Raw genomic sequence first — 6,262 nt, forward strand, 5'->3', positions numbered from 1 at the left:
TGTAAGAGAAAGTGGAGGGAAGGCTGAGGGGCGGGCAGCTCTGCTCAGACTGGATGTAGAGCAAACGCTGGATGGAGGCAGGGCTGAAGCCCCATGTGGCTGTCCCACTGCCCCCAGCCCTGTTCCTGCTTCTGCCTTCCGGAGCAGGCAGGTGGGAAGCAGACACTCACGTTTCCCTTGGGGGCTGGCTCCTTGGTGGTCACCAGGAGCTAAGTGGGAAGCAGCTAGTCCTCTGCTACGTCAGGTGGCCTAGGCCTGGGAGCAGAGCAGGGCTGCCTGGGGAAGTGCTGTGACACTCCGCTGCAGGGTGGGGTGGGGGGAGGTAACCCCTCTGCAGAGTCCCAGCCCCCATCCCAGAAAGGGCTTTGTGTGTGGGGACAGTCACGACCTGAAACTGCGACAGTGCTGCCACCCGGGACAAGCAGAGGAGCTTTGCTGGGCCTCCACGGAGACTGGAGAAAGGGGAGAGGTGGTAGGGAGAAGGGGGAAGGGAGAACTGGGAGGGGGAGGCTGGTGGGGTTGGGGCACCGAAGGTACAAAGCTCAGACTCAGGGAGTGATGAGGAGGGTGGATCTCAAACATAAGGGTCAGCCTGACAAGGTAGAGAGGTTAGGGTGTGGCTAGAGGCTGAGGGTTGGTAAAAACTGAGCTCAGATTTGAGGGCCTTCCAAAGAGTGGGGTTCACAAGGGATACAGGAGTGCTGATCCATAGGGGCACTTGTACCCCCATGTTTATAGCAGCACTTTCAACAATAGCCAAATTATGGAAAGAGCCTAAATGGCCATCAACGGATGAATGGATAAAGAAGATGTGGTTTATATATACAATGGAATACTACTTGGCAATGAGAAAGAATGAAATCTGGCCATTTGTAGCAACGTGGATGGAACTGGAGGGTATTATGCTAAGTGAAATAAGTCAGGCAGAGAAAGACAGGTACCATATGTTTTCACTCATATGTGTATCCTGAGAAACTCAACAGAAGACCAGGGGGGAGGGGAAGGGGGAAAAAAATTACAGAGAGGGAGGGAGGCAGACTATAAAAGATTCCTAAATACTGAGAACAAACTAAGGATTGATGGGGGGGGTGGGGGGAGAGGGGAAAGTGGGTGATGGGCATTGAGGAGGGCACCTGTTGGGGTGAGCACTGGGTGTTGTATGGAAACCAATTTGACAATAAATTACATATAAAAAAAACTCAACAACTAAGAGTGGGGTTCAGAGTTGGGTGTTAGTGGGTGGGCAAGGCTCAGGGCTGGGGAGTGGCGGGGTGGGGCTCACAGCTCACCGGGGCAATGGGAGAAGCCAGAGCAGGGGCCATGGAGGAGGGGCTCTGGCCCCAGGCTGGCAGGGCTGCTCACCAGAGCCCAGTTCATTTAGGGCCCAGCAGAGTGAGCCGCCACTGCAGCACTGAGGACAGCGGGGGCCTGGGCTGGGACTGGTTTCATCTCCCCTGGGCCATGTAGCAGGAAGCACCGAGTTGAATCAGCTGGAAGAAGAGCATGCCGGGAGTCCAGGAGGAGCGGGGACAGCCAGTCCTGGGCCAGGCTCAGCCCCCTGCCCCAATCCCAACCAGCGGCTCCTTTCCCTCCTGCTCGGCATCTCTCTCGCAGCAGCTTACTGCATGCAGTGTAAGCAACCCTCCCTCCTCCCGCAGCAGCCCCATCCCATGCCTCACCTCACGGTGGTGTTCCCCAGGCCTCCGGGTAGCACATCTCTCAGAAGCAGTAGGAGCTGTGTCATATCTGCAGACAGCTTGGAACACTGTGGCTCCTTTCCCATGGGGTGAAGGCACCAGGGGGCTCTCTCCTCCTTCGTGTGCTGCTCACCTGGACAGGAGCAGGGGTCAACTGACTGCTCGCCAGATTCTGGGCGACCAGTAAGACCAGCAGAAGGACTGGTAGGAGGAAAAGGAGAGAGGGACCACTGCAGGGAGCAACCAGCTCAAGGGTCACAGGTCAAGGAAAGGTCAAGTGAAAGAGGTCGTGAGGTCAGGGAAGAGAAGGGACAGTCCCAGGGTCCAGCAACGGTCATGAGTTAGGGATGGTCACAGAGTCCAGGAAGGGCTGGGGTCCCTGGGCTGGGACAGCTACCTCTGAGCAAAGCAACTCCATGACTACTGTTGGCCACAGATATCTTCTACTGAGGTCCTGCAGGGGCCAGAGAGAGTGAAGGATCCAGTTGAGGACTGCAAAGAGAGATCCCCATCATTGCCTTCCGCAGGTGAATAAACTGAGGCTGGGGAGCAGGAGAGGTCAACCTCTACGGAGAAAGGGACCAAGGGGCTGAATTTTTGCTTCTCGTAAGCCCTACAGTCAGAGTGACACTAAGGCAAGCACAAAGGGGCCTGGAGCCTAGTAACAGCCCCTCTGAGAGCGAATGTTGTTGTCAGCATGGCAACAGCAGCATCCTAGGCCCAAGGGGAGACAGAACCGGAGCAGGTGCAGTGACAGGGAAGAGACATCTGGTGACTCTGATCGGGCTTCATTTGTGTCCAACATCAGAAGGTGCTGGGGGGAGATGGGCTTTCTCAGAACCCAGGGCAGAGAAACCCCAGGTCACAGAGAGGGCCCCAAATCAGGGCACACCTTGTCCGGGTTCTTCAGGGTTCGGATCCCACCCTGTTTCTAAACCAGATCTGGGCCAAGGGCAGGAGGTAGGTCTTAGACACTGGAGATCTGGATCCTGGCTCTGCTTCCCCCAGTACTGAAAGATTAGACCTGGAAGAGTGTGCTAAGCCCAGTTCGGGTGTTTGCATGCAAGGCAGAAAACTGCTGCAGGTGAGGGGTGGGGGGCGTTATTTCCATCTTCTCCCCCAGCCCCGTGTTCCCAAGGCTCACAGGACACGCTTCCCTGACCTCATTCTTCCTTCAGCACTTCCATCTGTCTCTTTCCAGGGAAACCCTGGAGCTAGAACCCCTCTCGGCTGGGGCCTTCTGGGCAGGGGTCTTGAATACACATCTGGGGCAGTGCTCACGATCCAGGGTGCTGAGGTGAAGCAGGATAGGATCTCCTGGCAATAGAGGTCACTTCTCTCTCTACCCTCACCTCTTCTAATTTTTTAAAAAAATGTTTGTTACTTTATCTATTTATTTTTGAGAGAGACTATAAGCGGGGGAGGGGCAGAGAGAGAGAGGAAGACAGAGAATCCGAAGCAGGCTCCATGCTATCAGCACAGAGCCTGATGCTGGGCTTGAACTCACGAACCATGACATCATGACCTGAGCCGAAGTCAGACGCTTAACCAACTGAGGCACCCAGGTGCCCCTGTCTTCTTTTTGCAAGTAATCTCTACTGCCAATGTGGGGCTCAAACTCAAGACCTTGAGATCAAGAGTCGCATGTTCTAGTGATGGAGCCAGCCAAGCACCCCTCCCCTCACCCCTTCCCAGCAGGTGTCCCCACGCCTCTCCCTCCCCTCCAACACCACGAGTGGGAAGCAGTTCTCCCAACAGCACCTCTCCAAGGGGATCTCAGCTTCCAAAGGTGAAGAGAAGGGCCCAGAGGCTCTACACAGATGTCTGTGTCCATGTGAAAGGAAGGGCCCAGGCATCCCGCACAGGCCTCTTTTCCTCCTCCCTGGGTTGGGTAGATGAGGCTGGAGGGACAGCCTGAGTGTGAGCTGGCCAGACACAGCAGAATCAGAAAGCCTGGCCGATAACCTCCTAATCTGCATTACTTTTGGCTTTGGTTTGTGCAACTCTCTATGGCTAGATAGAATATTCCTAATGATTCCCTGTGCCCCAGCCTCTCCCAGACATAGACCTACCTGCACACCCAAAGCTACGGAGGGCAGTGAACACGTGTGCATACGATGCAGCCCCTGGAATCATTGGTCAGCTCTGGGAATTCCTTCTGACGTTACTGCCGGGGGATGGGGGCGGGACACATGGGGGCCACAGGCAGAAGGGAGCACAAGCCAAATGCTGTCCAGACTGTAGCTGGAGGGAGAAATTAAAGCCAATTGGTAGCTTGGGCAGAGCGAAGGACCCCCGTCCCAAGGTCCCACTGGGACATGCCTACTTGTGTAGAGGAGAAACCTGGAAGGTAGAGAGGGCTCTCAGGAGTGACAGGAGGGCAGGGAGGCCCATGTCCTCCCAGAACCCACCTGGAATGGGAGAAGTCTGGCTGGCTGGTGGTGGAAAGGGTGGTGTGCGGGAAGAGGCTGCGGGTCCATTCTTACTGTGAGAACTCGGGAGGTGAAGCTGCTGGCAGGATCTGAACAATGAGGGGGAGCCATCATCCCAAGGACAGATTAAATAACGCAGAGGGAGGAGAAAAACCCCAGGAACCTTGCCCCTCACTCCTCTAACACACTGGTTACATTTTTAGGGTGCTCTCTTTGTAAAGCCTGCCAGGACAAGTTGACCCCAGCGAGAGGAACAGAAGACAACTGGAGGAAAGGGATGGCCCGTTGGGGCTGGACACAGACCGACTGGCTTTCCTCTGAGGTGGGAGTGAAGAGACTCCTGTTTCTGGGAGTTTCATCCCAGGATCAGCCACTGGGTTCGGCAGCACCCGTCTGGGGGGCAAGCCCGGAACGAGTCTCCAGCCTGACCTTCTCTGATGAGCAGCCTGCCTCCTTAAAGAGGGAGTTGAGTCACCTGTTCTCAGCAGGAAGTGCCCTGGTAGAGGTTCAGACTCCACGTCTAAGGGAGAGATTCTCATAAGACTCGGGAACCAAGAATGGGATTCCGGGCATTCGTGAACCCTTGAGATGGTGTGTAAAATTACCTATGCACATGTATTTTCCTAGAGAGTCCACAGTTTATATCTTCGTATTTCGGAAGGAATCTATGATCCTGGAAAGATTAAGGACTACTGGTGTAAGCCAAGAGGGAGCAACCATGCTCCTTCCCGAGCCTGGTCAGGGAGCTGAGATGAAGTCCAGACTCCAGGGAGTCCCCTGTGGGAGAACCACTTCTGATGGTTTGTGCTAATAGCTCTGTGCCCTTGGGGCTGGAGGTCGGCTGTAGGGCTTTCTCCCTGTCCAGGAGGCTGTTATTGGGTCTCCGTACCTCTGGTTCTGCTCCCGTTCATGGTCTCACCTTCACCTAATTCTCAAGGTTTGTAAACCTAGCTGGGACACAGAAGGCGCTAAAAATATGTGTTTGGCTGAAAGAAGAAAAGAATCCTTTGCTGCCGTGACAGGGAAGCGGCACATTTCCGCCAAGGCCTCTCTGGTGCAATTTGCATAAGGACCGAAGTCACCTAGGCAAAGGTGATAGCAGGACTCCCCAGGACCTGGCCCCACCTCCCCCCCCACACGGTAAAATACAGGTTGTACTGACCCTGGAATCCAGGTACCCATTCCTAAAGAGGAGGCTCTGAGGGATGTGACAGTTGAAATGCAGCAGGTATATCCCCTGGGGGGCCCCAGTGCTGCTGTCGCTCCAGCGGGAAGGCTGGAGGGACGGTCCCACCTGTTTCCCAGTGCCAAGGTTTTGTTTAACTCCCTTCCCAAACGGCAATGTCTGCTTGCACTTTGGGCCGGTTTTCAGTATTCGAGGTTTCCAGCTGCTCGATTAGGTTTAATTACCATGCATTCTGCTTCAGCAGCTCGAGCCCTGGAGAGGCTGTCTGGCTCGGGTTCTAAGCAACAAAGGAACGAACAAAGGAACGTGTGAGGACTTGCCTGAAGAGACAGTTGAACCAGGAAGGACACCACCAACCCAGAGCAACAGGTCAGGTCTCAGGGGCAGGGGCGGTGAAACCCTATTGCCATGGAGAGGACGAGGGCAACAGAGGAGTGTGACGGGAAGGGCCAGTTCTGGAGTTGGGATTTTTATAAGCAGATACATTACAGACAGACAAACTGAAGGTCTGAGTGCTGAGGGCCAAAGGAGCTCTCTGGAGAAATCCTGTTCGGCAGCTGGCTCTGGCCTTCAAACAACTGTGCCTGTGGGCAGATCATCGCCTCCTCGGCTCCCCTAGTTCTTTCCATTTGGGAAACCAGGTTCGGATCCGAGGGCGGCTGCCAAATGCCACCCAAATCTTGGCTACCTGGGGCTGGAGTCCACAAGAATATTAGCCACCTCTTAGTCAAGTAGGGATCTTGCAGAAGGAGGATCACCAAAGACTTGCTGTGAGCTGGCAAGCGGGTGAAGTCACAGCTTGTCTTAGACCCACTGTGTGCCAGGCTGCTGAGGCTTAGGGACGGGGCAGGGCTGTAGGCCCATTCCACAACAGCCCAACTCCTTCCTTTAGGCAAATACAAAAGGCAAATCGTGGTTCTGCAACCTTGTCCTGAGGAGAGGCCCTG

The 6,262-nt window shown here is 55.0% G+C and overlaps 1 long non-coding RNA gene across 1 annotated transcript; it reads left to right on the plus strand.

Annotated features, from left to right (window-relative positions):
- The first annotated feature begins 2,422 nt into the window (after window positions 1-2,422).
- LOC147577927 (uncharacterized) lies at window positions 2,423-4,747 on the plus strand. The gene is made up of 2 exons (XR_015254614.1): window positions 2,423-2,508; window positions 4,333-4,747. It is a non-coding gene; the product is annotated as an uncharacterized LOC147577927 (long non-coding RNA).
- Window positions 4,748-6,262: the final 1,515 nt, after the last annotated feature.

Source organism: Puma concolor, chromosome C1 (genome assembly GCF_028749965.1).
Source record: "Puma concolor isolate L17-30 chromosome C1, mPumCon1.1.hap2, whole genome shotgun sequence".
Taxonomy (NCBI): Eukaryota; Metazoa; Chordata; class Mammalia; order Carnivora; family Felidae; genus Puma; species Puma concolor.